At 48.7% G+C, this 14,082-nt stretch overlaps 1 protein-coding gene across 3 annotated transcripts in view; it reads right to left on the bottom strand.

Moving 5' to 3' along the window:
- zswim2 (zinc finger, SWIM-type containing 2) overlaps positions 1–14,082 on the bottom strand; it is an 87,852-nt gene that overhangs the window by 26,908 nt on the left and 46,862 nt on the right. The gene's annotated exons all lie outside the window — the stretch shown is intronic.

The following is a 14,082-nucleotide window of genomic DNA, read 5'->3' as shown; positions in this document are numbered from 1 at the left end:
CCCAAATGGGAGTCTTCAGCTCTTAAAGCTGAATTCCCTTCCGAACCTCAAAAAATGGGAAAAGTGCTTCAGCGCTAACACAAATGGCTCAGAAAGCCAGGGAAGGAGCACCTAGCATCTCACAAGCAGCACTCCAGCTTTGTGCAGGGGGTCAACACTGGAAGAGAGGTTCTCTACCCACAGGGGCCAGGAGGCCCTCCAGAAAGAACGATGTGGGACCACATCACCGAGGCCGTCACTGACAGCAGTGTCGCCCCCACCCCCTGGCTCCAGTGCCCAAAGAAGCTTCATGACCTCAGACCACTGGTCAAGGTCAGTGAATGCATCTTCAAAAGCCGTCACCTATCACCTGCACCACTAGCCTCACACACTGCTCAATGCATGACTCCCCTCGCCCCCAATCACTCACCTACTCACAATCTCTACCAAACATGAGGCACATCTCCCATTCCTAGCTTCACCTCACCCCTTAGAAGAAACGGTGCAGGCCATTCTTGGCAGGGGCATGGCTGAGCCCTTGGCCAGCGGCTGGGCTGAAAGGATACAAGATGCTGGTATCCTGATACCTTATCCTCCTTCTCGCATACACCTCTTGCTTTCCCGTCCTCCCCTCACAACTCCACCCTTGTGCCTTCCTCATTGCACACACCCAAGAAATGCTGCTTGCCCAGCCAGTGATTAGCCAAGAAGAGGGAGAGGAGAGTGAAGAAGAAGAATAAACACCATCACTTGATTTGACACTCCCAGCCACCAGCTCCTCAAGGTCGACCAGCAAGGCCATTTGCAGTGTCCCCCACTGAAAGTCAGCAGCCTTCCACCAGCCATGTTGCAGCCACTGGGGTAGCACTGCGTGACATCAGTAGGATAGGCAAAGGCACACACAAGACAGTCAGTAAGGGAATGCATAAGGGTGATGCGTTGATATCTTGAAGTAATATTGAATGCATAGATGTATAAAGTTAGATTGGAAAGTTTGTTTTGTCGTGGCTAAGAGGATGCTGTGATGGTCAATAACAGGGGGCAGGTAAGGTGTGGGGCTAATGTGAAAAGGGGAATTGGGGTTGTGTTCACTGATACCGCAGGTGGATGATTCCATCCTGGATATCCCAGCCAGCAAGGGGTTCTCTGGGTTGCATCCTTCCTTCGGCTTCCTCCTCTTCGGCTTCTGCATCTTCCTCTTCTGCGAGCAGATGCTGTAAATCTGAAATGACAGCATAAAATGCTGGAATACTCAGGTGGTCAGGTAGCATCTTGACCTGAGACATGAACTCTTTTTCTCTCTCCATGGATGTTGCCTGACCTGTTTAGATTTGCAGCATTTTCTGGCTTCTCAGACGCCTTCCTTTACCATCCAAGGCCTTGCAAGCATCCAGCAGCACTCCCTACACACTTAAAAAACTTTTAACATCTATTACTACTTCAATAAAATAAAAAAAGTCCAAAAGCTTAAATGCAAACTTACCTCAAAGAAATGTGTGTCCCTTTAAGAGATGCTTACAGCACCTGTCAGTCTGCTGCAAGCTGGGTTTACATGGTAAGGTTAGGACCCAGCGCTGAACTCAGCACAAAGGTCCAAGTTCGCCGTGGTGACGTTAAGTTGGCGTTGCACACTGACTGATGTTACCTCTTCCTCATTGCAATTTGCAGGCCAATGGGTCTTACCGGCAGCACTGCTGGGCCTGGAAAAATGGAGGATGCCATGATCCCGCCACCAGCTGACTATTCTTATCCAGTAACTGGTGGCGTAAAGCCACCGAATCTTTAGTCCAAAATGCCCACATCAGGGTTAAATATTATCACTAGAATACAAACATTTGGGCTTTTTTGTTTAGATTTTTGATTTAGTTGATAAGGTGATTTTGATACTTATTGTTTCCAGAACCACTGCTTCCAGCAATTAAAATATTGGGATTTTAATGCCTATGGTGTTGCTTGTGCTAAACAAAGCTTGCAATATGGTACATTAATGTGAAAAGTTGAATACAGCAGTTTAATCATCACCAACAAGCAGCCACTGTCTAATGGTGTAACATCACTCCATTCTACAACAAATAAGAAAAAAGAAATTTGTGGTGTTGTAGCTTTTCCTGTTCCTTTGCAATGGGATGCCATGAAAAACATGCAGTAAACACATTCAATAGGCCCCACAGGAATAATTTTGTACCAAAAATATGAGGAAACCAAAATGGGAAATTAAAAAGGCAAACTTGAGAATTGCATATATTTAACTTAGTCATCTATGTAACATTTCTCTTTAAAATAATCATAAACATCACCTTAGCGAATATTATAAAATATATTATTTTATATATGCTTGTAATTTGAAAATTGCACGATACTCAAAAAGCTAACTGTTTTGTCGTACTCAGTTTCTGCCACTAGAGTGCATCAACCAGCTTTGTAAATACAATACTGCCATCTTGTGGATGTCATTGATTACTGCTAGTATTCTGCTCTTCACTATTTACCTGGCTGGAATGTGAGTTCTGGTGCCTGAGAATTTATTTAAAACATTAGAAATGCAAAACTTCCCTGCTAGATAGCAGTCCATCATTTAGATGCTTGTTCTAAACTCAAATAACAGTCTCATCTCGCTCCTCCCTCAGTTTTTTTAAAAATTGGAATATCTAGTGAAATGGGCAAGGCTCAAATTGAACAACAACAACTTGTATTTACATAGCGCCTTTAACGCAATAAAATGTTCCAAGGCGTATTTTAAGAAAATAAATTTGACACCGATCTACATAAGGCTAAATTAGGGCAGGTGACCAAAAGCTTGGTCATAGAGGTAGGTTTTAAGGAGCATCTTAAAGGGTAAGCGAGGTGGAGAGGTTTAGGCAGGGAATTCCAGAGCCTAGGGCCTAGGCAACAGAAGGCACGGCCACCAATGGTTGAGCGATTATAATCAGGGATACTCAAGAGGGCAGAATTAGAGGAGCGCAGATATCTCAGGGGGTTGTGGGGCTGAAGGAGATTACAGAGATAGGAAGGGGCGAGGCCATGGAAGGATTTGAAAACAAGGATGAGAATTTTGAAATCGAGGCGCTGCTTAACCGGGAGCCAATGTAGGTCAGCGAGTACAGGGGTGATGGATGAGTGGGACTTGGTGCAAGTTAGGGCACGGGCAGCCAAGTTTTGGATGACCTCAAGTTTACGTAGGGTGGAATGTGGGAGGCCAGCCAGGAGTGCATTGGAATAGTCAAGTCTAGAGGTAACAAAGACATGGATGAGGGTTTCAGCAGAGGATGAGCTGAGGCAAGGGCGGAGACGGGTGATGTTATGGAGGTGGAAGTAGGTGGTCTTTGTTATGCTACGGATATGTGGTCGGAAGCTCATTTCAGGGTCAAATATGACACCAAGGTTGCGAACAGTGTGGTTAAGCCTCAAACAGATGCTAGGGAGAGGGATGGAGTCAGTGGCTAGGTAACAGAGTTTGTCGCGGGGACCGAAAACAATGGCTTCGGTCTTTTTTTTGCTCATCCAAAACTGTATGTCGGACAAGCAGTCTGACAATTTAGGCACCGTGGAGGGGTCGAGAGAAGAGGATGTAAATCAATAAGTTGTGGTTAGGCTTTAAAAGCTTGTAGATTGTAGGAGAAAGGAAAGACTAGGGGAGGAAAAAAAGTTTTACCCTTTCAAATCAAATCAAAATCAAATCAACTTTTATTGTCATTGTTAGTGCACAAGTGCAGTACAACGAAATGTAGGCTTGCGGCTCCCGAGAGTGTACAATTTGGATTAGGACACTTAAACATTTCAACATACATTTGTACATATATATTAGCATAAATATAACCATAATAAAGTGCATCGGCAGATGTGCAGGCTTTAGTGTTTATTTGTGGAGTTCAGTAGGATGACAGCCCTGGGAAAGAAGCTGTTCCTAAATCTGGTCGTATTGGTGCGAATGCATCTGTAGCGTCTTCCAGATGGTAGGAGGGCGAACAGACTGTGGCTGGGGTGGGTAGGGTCTTTGATGATGGACCGTGCCCTCCGTAGGCAGCGTTTCTGATATATATGTTCTATGGTCGGTAGCCGGGTGCCGGTAATGCGTTGGGCAGTTTTGACTACCCGCTGCAGGGCTTTCCGGTCATGGGAGCTACAGCTGCCGTACCATACCGTGATACAGTTTGTCAGGATGCTCTCTATAGTGCAGCGGTAGAAGTTAGAGAGGATCGGGGGTGACAGATTACATCCCTTCAGCCTCCTCAAGAAATATAGGCGCTGCTGGGCCTTCTTCACCAGAGAGGAGGTGTTGAGGGACCAGGAGAGGTCTTCCGTGATGTGGACTCCGAGGAACTTAAAGCTGGCCACCCTTTCCACCTCCGCCCCATTGATGTGGATGGGGGTGTGACTTCCGCCTTTGGACTTCCTGAAGTCCACGATTATTTCCTTTGTTTTCTTGGTGTTAAGGGCCAGGTTGTTGTCGGCGCACCACTTCACGAGATGCTGGACCTCCTCCCTGTAGGCTGACTCATCGTTGTTGGTGATCTGGCCTACTACCGTGGTGTCATCTGCAAACTTGATGATGGTGTTGGAACCATTAACAGCCACACAGTCGTGGGTGAAGAGGGAGTAGAGGAGGGGGCTCAGCACACATCCTTGTGGGGCCCCCGCGTTCAGGGTCAGGGGGGGGGAGGTGTGGTTACCTAATTTGACAGACTGGGGTCTGTTTGTTAGGAAGTCCAGGGTCCAGTTGCAGAGGGAAGTGTTCAGGCCAAGAGTTTGGAGTTTGGTGGCCAGCTTGTTGGGGACGATAGTGTTGAATGCTGAGCTGTAGTCTATAAATAACATTCTGATGTAGGTCTCCTTACCATCTAGGTGATTCAGTGCCGAGTGTAGAGCAGTTGTGATTGCATCCTCCGTTGATCTGTTTGCCCGACAGGCAAACTGGTGTTGGTACATGGGCCCTCACATAATAACAACATAAACTGGAAATTAGTTAACTTTATTAATGTGTAGCTCATCTGTGATCATCAGTATTGCATTATGCAAATCACTGCTCACTTTCCAGGAAACTATCATGGTGCTTTCATTTTAAGGCAATCTATTGTATCATTAATACTTGATCCAGAGAGGAAAGTGGCAGAGTAACTCCTGGGTGATCAAGGCCAACTTCTTCAGTGTTAGTTCCTGACTCCTTTATAGTAAAGAGCTGAGAACAGATATAATGTAGTCAATTATTTCACAAGAGTCACAATATAGCATATCAGTTGCATTGTGAAGCACCACTTCAGTTGTTTGGACAGGTCTAAGCCATCTTGCAACATAGCATGGTTAAGATATTAAGGACTGCGTTGCACAACTTCACCCTGCAGAGTGGCATCATCATGGAGGCCCTGGAAGAGGAAAAATGGCTGTCTGCCTCTTCTAGTGCCTCCATGACATCAAGTGGACTAGCAAAGAGAGGTTGAAGATGCATTTGGCAAGCACTTTTCGAGGAGAGCTTCTCCTAATGTGAAAATCTGCCCATTGCATCAACAGTCCTTCTATAGCTTCCGCGTATCCTCCACCTTCAACTAAAGTGCCTGAACTCTGCCACTCCACTGCCAACACTCCCATTTGTGGCAGCTTCGATGGCATAATGCAAAACCTGAGCAAGAACATTTCTGCATAGAGTCCAACTTCAGTGCAAACAATTGTTTAAATAATTCTACATGAGATGTGTATGATTGCCTAGAGTTTGCTTCTCCAGTGCTTTCTCTTGGTAACAATATGTGATGGCTATGCTCTTCAACCAACGATATAGGTAAAAAATGGGATGAGGTCCTAAAAGCTGGATATAGGGAGTTAGGAGGTAAATTAAAAAATAGAACCTCAAAGGTAGTAATCTCAGGATTGCTACCAGTGCCACGTGCTAGTCAGAGTAGAAATAGAAGGATATTTCATATGAATACGTGGCTAGAGGAATGGTGCAAGGGGGAGGGATTCAAATTCCTGGGACATTGGAACCGGTTCTGGGGGAGGGGTGACCAGTACAAACCGGACGGTCTGCACCTGGGCAGGACTGCTAGTGCTGTGGGGGAGGATTTAAACTAAAATGGAAGGGGTTTGGGAACCTGAGCAGGGAGACAGAGGAAAGGGAAACAAGGATAGAAGCAAAAGACAAGAAGGAGAAAAACAAAGTGGGCAGACAGAGAAATCAAGTGTTTAAACCAAACATGGCCACAGTAAATAATTCTAAAAGGTCTAAGAGCATTAAAAAAAACAAGCCTGAAGGCTTTGGGGGAGAAATTGGGTATAGCCCCGTTTGGGGCGTTAGAATTGGCGCTGTGCAAATTTTTTCACCAGGCGCAACTTATCGCCACCTCGAGCGATATTGGGTTGCTGCGCCCCTAAAGGTGATTGTGGCATTGATTCAGGCGCTGCACGGGAGTCTTAAGGCGCTAACCCAGCAGCGCTACTCAATATGTCGGCAGCCGGGCGCAGCGCAGGTGCTGTCAATAATCAATTACCCCGAGACATGCTGGCGCCGGCCAGCTCTTAAAGGGGCGGGTCAATTAGGAGCAGCAACCACACTCTGCGCCTTGTAGGCCTCAAAATCGGCGCTGTGCTTTCTGTGGCGTTCCAAACTTTGAACATATGGAGAGGGTGAGGCAGAGAGCGGAGCGCTTTACCGATGGGGCATTGGATGCTTTGGTTGGCGAAGTGAAGCGCCGGTAAGCTGTGCTGTACCCCGACAATGGCAGGAGGCCTCATCAGAGCGAGTACCGCAGGGCTTGGAGGGAAGTTTGTCAAAGAGTCACCTCAACCAGCGTAGTGGCCAGGACTCCTGTGCAATGCAGGAAGAAGTTCAACGACCTCACTCGGGTCGTTAGGGTGAGTGCCTTTTTCACCATCTTCTTCATCCCTCCATCTGCACCTGACATTATGGCCAGAGGGTGCGCGAAGCCCCAATGGCCATCTGTCAGCCAGCACCCATGGCCCTTTTTGGAAACACACACGCACATTCAGCTCAATGCATAATGGAAGGGCTAATCTACCATGGGGGGCATGTGATGTCAGCTCAATGCATAATGGAAGGGCTAATCTACCATGGGGGGCATGTGATGTCAGCTCAGGCCAGCATGTTTCATCACTTCCCGTCCTTTCTCCTGCAGGCCAAGCTGGCCAGGAACCGGAGGGAGCAGCTTCACACCGGAGGAGGCCCTCCGCAGCTGCAGACACTGACGGACCTGGAGGAACGAGTCCACCAAATTGTTGGAGGCCGGATGACTGGTCCTGTCACCACTGGAGCTGCCGACTCCATTGTGCACAGCGATGGTAAGGTCATCACCTTTTTGAACTCTCTCCTTCCACTTCTTCCCCCCACCAGCATGCTTTTTCACTCTGGACCCATGTCAGAGCATTGCAGCACTCATGCATCCCTTGCTGCCACCCTATCCTTTCGCTTAAGCCACTCTTCAACCTCCCTGCTTTCAGATGCTGCATCACCAGCTCGGGAGCCAGGCCCTCAAGCTGCCACTGCCACTGACTCCGGAGGCGACGAGCAGGAGGAAGCTGGACCATCCCTGCCACCCTCAGGCGAGCCAGCCCCTCTGCAGACTGGGGAGACTACTTCCCTGGAGGGGAGCGGGGGGGAATGCTCTGAGGAGGAAGCAGTTCTAGGAACCAGCGGGCTGCAGCAATGCAAGGGGGGTAGGGAAGCTTGGGGGCCGTCTCCCCGGAGGGCGAGTCAGGCCGCGAGTACTGCAGTACAGAGCGCAGAAGAGGTGCGTTCCCTCGCAGAAATGAGCGCCCAGGCTTGGCTCAGGCACACTGAGCTCATGGCTGCAGTGGCAAGGATGCCTGAATCCATCGAGACACTGGCAAGGAGTGTCCAAGACTTCGGGGCAGCACAGGCAAAGCGTGCGCAGGACTTCGGGGCAGCACAGGCAAAGAGTGCGCAGGACTTTGGGGCAGCACTGGAAAGGACTGTCCAGGACTTCGGGGCATCACTGGAAAGGACTGTCCACGGCTTCGGGGCAGCACTGGAAAGGACTGTCCAGGGCTTGACCGAAGCAGTGGAAAGGACTGTCCCGGCCTTCAGTGAAGCACTGGAAAGGACTGTCCAGGGCTTCACCGAAGCACTGGCACCTGCCACGCCAGTGCTGAGTGCTGCCACGCAGTCACTCACTGGTCTCATGCAGACGCATATTGAGGCCACGCGACCAATGACTGCTGCCACCCTCGCTGGATCAGGCGGGATTACCCGGGGCCCTTGCAGCACCACAGCAGGGCCTCAATCTGTGGACCAGCCGATTGGTGCGCATGCTGCGGTGCTGCCTCGTCAGAGTGCCAGTGTGTCATTCAACCAGGGAGCTGCTGTCCGCTCTCAGGATGTCAGCATTCCTGATGCCACCGCTGGCACGTCTCCACTGCAGCTGCCACCACCTGGAGGACAGACTGCTTCCACCCATTCACAGTTGGAGCAGTCAGCATCCGGGCCCTCCAAGGCCAGAGGTCGTCCAGGACGTCCCTCAGGGGCATCTGCGCTTTCCGACAGCCAGCAGGCCTCCCCCAGCCTTGATGCAGCCTCTGGGGTCCCATTACGGAGGAGCTGCAGGGAGGGAAGGGGCCGATCTCGCAAGAGAAGTAGATCACCATCAAGGGGGAAAGAGTAGAAGGTGCAGCTGAGACGTCTTTTTTGTAGAAGTCAAGGCCGTGGATGCTGGTCTGAATGTTAGTAATGTTTTGGATAGTCTCCCGGGTGTGCGAGGCACTTAAGTGTTAGTGTGTTAGTTTTGCTTTCTGTAGCCATTGCTTTGTCATGTTGGAAGGAAGCACATTTCGCAAAATAAACAACTTTTTTTATTTACATTGGCCATGTCTGATATTTACATTCACTGCCCTTCATAGGCTTTGGGTTATCCGGACGGTTCCCTTCCTCCTCATCGAATGGCACCAAGCATTCCGTCAGAGGGGCCTAGAAGCGGCTTGTTATCAGCCTCTGACGGACGGCCCTTCCAGTTTGTACCTCCCTCCCATCTTGGTCCTCCTCCTCCTCCGCTGGTGCTTCAATGGCTGGTGGCATTGGCTGGGTGCGTAGGATGGCGAGGTTATGCAGCATGCAACAGACTACGACAAAGTGGGAGACTCGCTCTGGTGAGTACTGCAAGGCGCCTCCGGAATGGTCGAGACAGCGGAACCACTGCTTCAGCACACTGATTGTGTGCTCCACAATGTTCCTCGTCGCCTGATGGCTCGCATTGAAGCGCTATTCAGCAGGAGTGCTGGGCAAATGGAGCGGCGTCATCAGCCATGGGCACAGAGATAAGCCCTTGTCACCGAGAAGCCAGCCTCCTGAGTGAGCCGGGGCCTCGAATAGGTCTGCAACTGAAGTATGGCGCAGGATGAAGGCGTCGTGGCTGCTGCCAGGGAACAGCGCATTGACTGCGAGGATCAGCTGTCGGTGGTCACAGACCAGCTGAACATTCAAGGAATGGAACCCCTTGCGGTTGCGGAACTCCTCCGGATTCAAAACAGGCGCCCGCAAAGCCACGTGCGTGTAATCAATGGCGCCCTGCACCATGGGGAAGTCCGCTATTGCTGCAAAGCCCTCTGCGCGCTCCCGCTGCTTCTCCAGTGTCATAGGGAAGATGTACTGCCGCCTCCTTTTAAATAGGGCATCTGTTACTTGACGGATGCAGCAATGCACCGCAAACTGTGATATGTTAGCGATGTCCCCAGTTGCGGCCTGGAAGGAGCCGCTCGCATAGAAATTCAGGGCAACAGTCATCTTGACAGCCACCGACAGAGAGGTCCTGCACCTTATCTGAGGCTACAGATCTGGCTGAAGCAGGTGGCACAGCTCAGTCACCACCTCCTTTCTGAAGCGCAGCCTTCTAAGACACTGCTCCTCTGACATGTTCAAGTAACAGAACTGCTGTCGGAAAACCCTGGCAGCGTAAGGTCTGGTGTGGCGGCGTCCGTTGGCCCTCCTCCGTCTGGCCATTCCTGGCCCTCTCTCCCTGCGTCCCTGTGCCCTTTCCAGATGGTTCAGCAGCAGGACGTTCCCCTCCAATGCAGCCCCCATAGTAATAGCGCACAAGAAATTGTAAACATTGTAAATGCTCACCAGCTGCAAGGTGATGGTCAGTAGGCTGAAGTTCCTCTGGCCAGCGCTGGCTCACTGGTGCAATGGCTCTCAGAGTGCAGCTCAGCAACTCTGTGAAAGTCTCGAGGAAGTTGTGCTCCCAAAATGGCTGCCGCTTTTATACCAGTGCAGTCCCCTTTAAAGAGCGCCCCCCTAGCCCGAGAGCGACTGGGGAACGTTCCAGGTAAGCAGTCCTTATTAGCGCCAGGCAGAACGGAGGGGCGCAACACTGAATTTCTGGTCCGGGGCGCCCAAAAGGCGTTGCACACTGAAATGATGTCATGATCTGCCAGCGCCCGCGAGCGGGCGCTAAGGTTTAGCGCCGGCGCAAAATGCCCACTCAATATGGGAGGAGGCGCTGGGTTCACTGCGCCCGGCCGAAAATTGGCTACCGCCCCACTTCTCGGCCTTTTTAGGCACTAATTGGAGGCGCTGCCAACCGAATTTCTCCCTCTTTGTGTCTTAATGCGAGGAGCATTCGAAATAAGGTGGATGAATTAGCTGCGGAAATAGAGGGACAGTAAATGAATATGATCTGATTGGGATTTAGTACAAACTGGACGGTTTGCACCTGGGCAGAACCAGGACCGATGTCCTAGGGGGAGTGTTTGCTAGTGCTGTTGGGGAGGGTTTAAACTAAAATGGCAGGGGGTTGGGAACCTGTGCAGGGAGACAGAAGAAAGGGAAACAAGGATAGAAGCAAAAGACAGGAAGGAGAAAAGCAAAAGTGGCAGTCAGAGAAATCAAGGGTTTAAATCAAACATGGCCACAGTAAATAATAATTCTAAAAGGTCTAAGAGTGTTAAAAAAAAGCCTGAAGGCTTTGTGTCTTAATGAGAGGAGCATTCATAATAAGGTGGATGAATGAGCTGTGCAAATAGATGTAAACGGATATGATATGATTGGGATTACGGAAACATGGCTCCAGGGCGACCAGGGATGAGAACTCAACATCCAGGGGTATTCAATATTCAGGAAAGATAGGCAAAAAGGAAAAGGAGGTGGGGTAGCATTGCTGGTTAAAGAGGGGATTAACTCATTTGAAAGGAAGGATATTAGCTCTGATGATGTGGAATCTGTATGGGTAGAAATGAGAAATACCAAGGGGAAGATAACATTAGTGGGAGTGGTGTATAGACCCCCAAATAGTAATGCGGAGGTTGGAGATGGCATTAAACGGGAAATTAGAGACGCGTGCAATAAGGGCACAGCAGTTATCATGGGTGACTTTAATCTACATATAGATTGGGCTAACCAAATTAGTAACAATACGGTGGAGGAGGAATTCCTGGAGTGTATACAGGATGGTTTCCTGGACCAATATGTCGAGGAGCCAACTAGGGATCAGGCCATTTTAGACTGGGTATTATGTAATGAGAAAGGATTAATTAGCAATCTTGCTGTGCAAGGCCCCTTGGGTCGGAGCGATCATAACATGATAGAATTCTTCATTAAGATGGAGAGTGAAGTAGTTGACTCAGAGACTAGGGTCCTGAATTTAAATAAAGGAAACTACGATGGTATGAGGCTCGAGTTGGGTAGGATTGATTGGGGAATGTCACTCAAAGGGTTGACGGTGGATAGGCAATGGCAAACATTCAAAGATCGCATGGATGAACTACAGAATTTGTTCATCCCTGTTTGCCATAAAAATAAAACAAAAAAGGTGTCTCAACCGTGGCTAACGAGGGAAATTAGGGATAACATAAGATCCAAAGAGAGGACATATAAATTTGCCAAAAAAGCAACAAACCTGAGGATTGGGAGCAGTTTCAGATTCAGCAAAGGAGGACAAAGGGATTGATTAAGAGGGGGAAAATAGAGTATGATAGTAAGCTTTCAGGGAACATAAAAACTGACTGTAAAAGCTTTTATAGATATGTGAAGAAAAAAAGATTGGTGAAGTCAAGCGTAGGTCCCTTGCAGTCAGAATCAGGGGAATTTATAATGGGGAACAAAGAAATGGCGGACCAATTAAATACATATTTTGGTTCTGTCTTCACAAAGGAGGACACAAATAACCTCCCAGAGATGTCGGGCAACATAGGGTATAATGAGAGGGAGGAACTGAAAGAAATCAGTATTTGTAGGGAAATGGTGTTGGGGAAATTGACGGGATTAAAGGCCGATAAATCCCCAGGGCCTGATAATCTACATCCTAGGGTACTTAAGGAAGTGGCCCTAGAGATAGTAGATGCATTACTGGTCATCTTCCAGAATTCGCTAGACTCTGGAACAGTACCCATGGATTGGAGGGTAGCTAATGTTACCCCACTATTCAAAAAAGGTGGTAGAGAAAAAACAGGGAATTATAGACCGGTGAGCCTGACATCAGTAGTGGGGAAAATGCTAGAGTCCATTATAAAGGATGTAATAGCTGAACACTTGGAGAACAGTGACAGGATCGGACAAAGTCAACATGGATTTATGAAAGGTAAATCGTATTTGACTAATCTACTGGAATTTTTTGAGGATGTAACTGGTAGAATAGATAAGGGAGAACCAGTGGATGTGGTGTATTTGGACTTTCAGAAAGCTTTCGATAAGGTCCCGCATAAGAGACTAGCGTGCAAAGTTAAGGCACATGGGATTGGAGGCAAGGTATTGACTTGGATAGAGAACTGGTTGGCAGACAGAAAGCAAAGAGTTGGAATTAACGGGTCGTTCTCTGAGTGGCTGGCAGTGACTAGTGGGGTACCGCAGGGATCGGTCCTAGGACCCCAGCTATTCACAATATATATTAATGATCTAGACGAGGGAAGTGGATGTAATAGCTCAAAATTTGCAGACGACACAAAGCTGGGTGGGAGAGTGTGCTGTGAGGAGGATGCCCTGAAAATGCAGTATGATCTGGACAGGTTGGGTGATTGGGCGGGAGCATGGCAGATGCAATATAATGTGGATAAATGCGAGGTTATCCACTTTGGTGGTAAAAACAGGAAGGCAGATTATTAACTGAATGGCAATAGATTGGGAGAAGGGGAAGTGCAATGAGACCTGGGTGTCCTTGTGCACCAGTCGCTGAAGGTAAGCATGCAGGTGCAGCAGGCGGTTAAGAAGGCAAATGGTACGTTGGCCTTTGTAGCGAGAGGGTTCGAGTACAGGAACAAGGATGTCTTGCTCCAGTTGTACAAGGCCTTGGTGAGACCACACCTTGAGTATTGTGTGCAGTTTTGGTCGCCCTATCTGAGGAAGGATGTTCTTGCCATGGAGGGGGTGCAGCGAAGATTCACCAGGCTGATACCTGGGATGGCAGGAATGACATACGAGGAGAGATTGGGTCGATTGGGCTTGTACTCGCTGGAGTTTAGAAGAATGAGAGGGGATCTCATTGAAACTTATAAAATTCTGTCAGGACTAGACAGATTAGATGCAGGAAGGATGTTCCCGATGGCCGGGGAGTCCAGAACCAGGGGTCACAGCCTAAGGATAAGGACTGAGATGAGGAGGAATTTCTTCACCCAGAGAGTGGTGAACCTGTGGAATTCTCTACCACAGAGGGCAGTGGAGGCCAGTTCATTAAATATATTCAAGAAGGAGTTGGGTATATTTCTTAAGGCTAAAGGGATCAAGGGATATGGCAAGAAGGTAGGGACAGGGTACTGAATTTGGATGATCAGCCATGATCTCGTTGAATGGCGGAGCAGGCTCGAGGGGCCGAATGGCCTACTCCTGCTCCTATCTTCTATGTTTCAACATATTCTTGTGCTGAGTAGGTCTCTCTACCCAAGACTGCAAGCATATGGATTAAAGAACATATGTTAGGGGCCCTGCTTCTGTTCATGTTCTTTCTCTTTTCTATGGGCTGACTTCGTCTGCAACTAAAGTAGAATAAGTGAGAAGCTCCCATTGTCATGATGACATAAAGTGATACACAAGTGTCACCCTGTTTCATAATTGTCATGCATGCATGGTAAGCACTGAAAGTACTTTAAATCAGTGAGGGGGAGATAACTGTAAGTGGCATACATGCTTAGTGCACTTTGTAGATTATACTACCTTGGCTG

Source organism: Somniosus microcephalus, chromosome 4, assembly GCF_052327205.1.
Source record: "Somniosus microcephalus isolate GS21.2 chromosome 4, FLI_Smic_1.0, whole genome shotgun sequence".
In the NCBI taxonomy this organism is placed as follows: domain Eukaryota; kingdom Metazoa; phylum Chordata; class Chondrichthyes; order Squaliformes; family Somniosidae; genus Somniosus; species Somniosus microcephalus.
The sequence above is the reverse complement of the archived record's forward strand: the minus strand, read 5'-3'. Positions and strand labels throughout refer to the sequence as shown.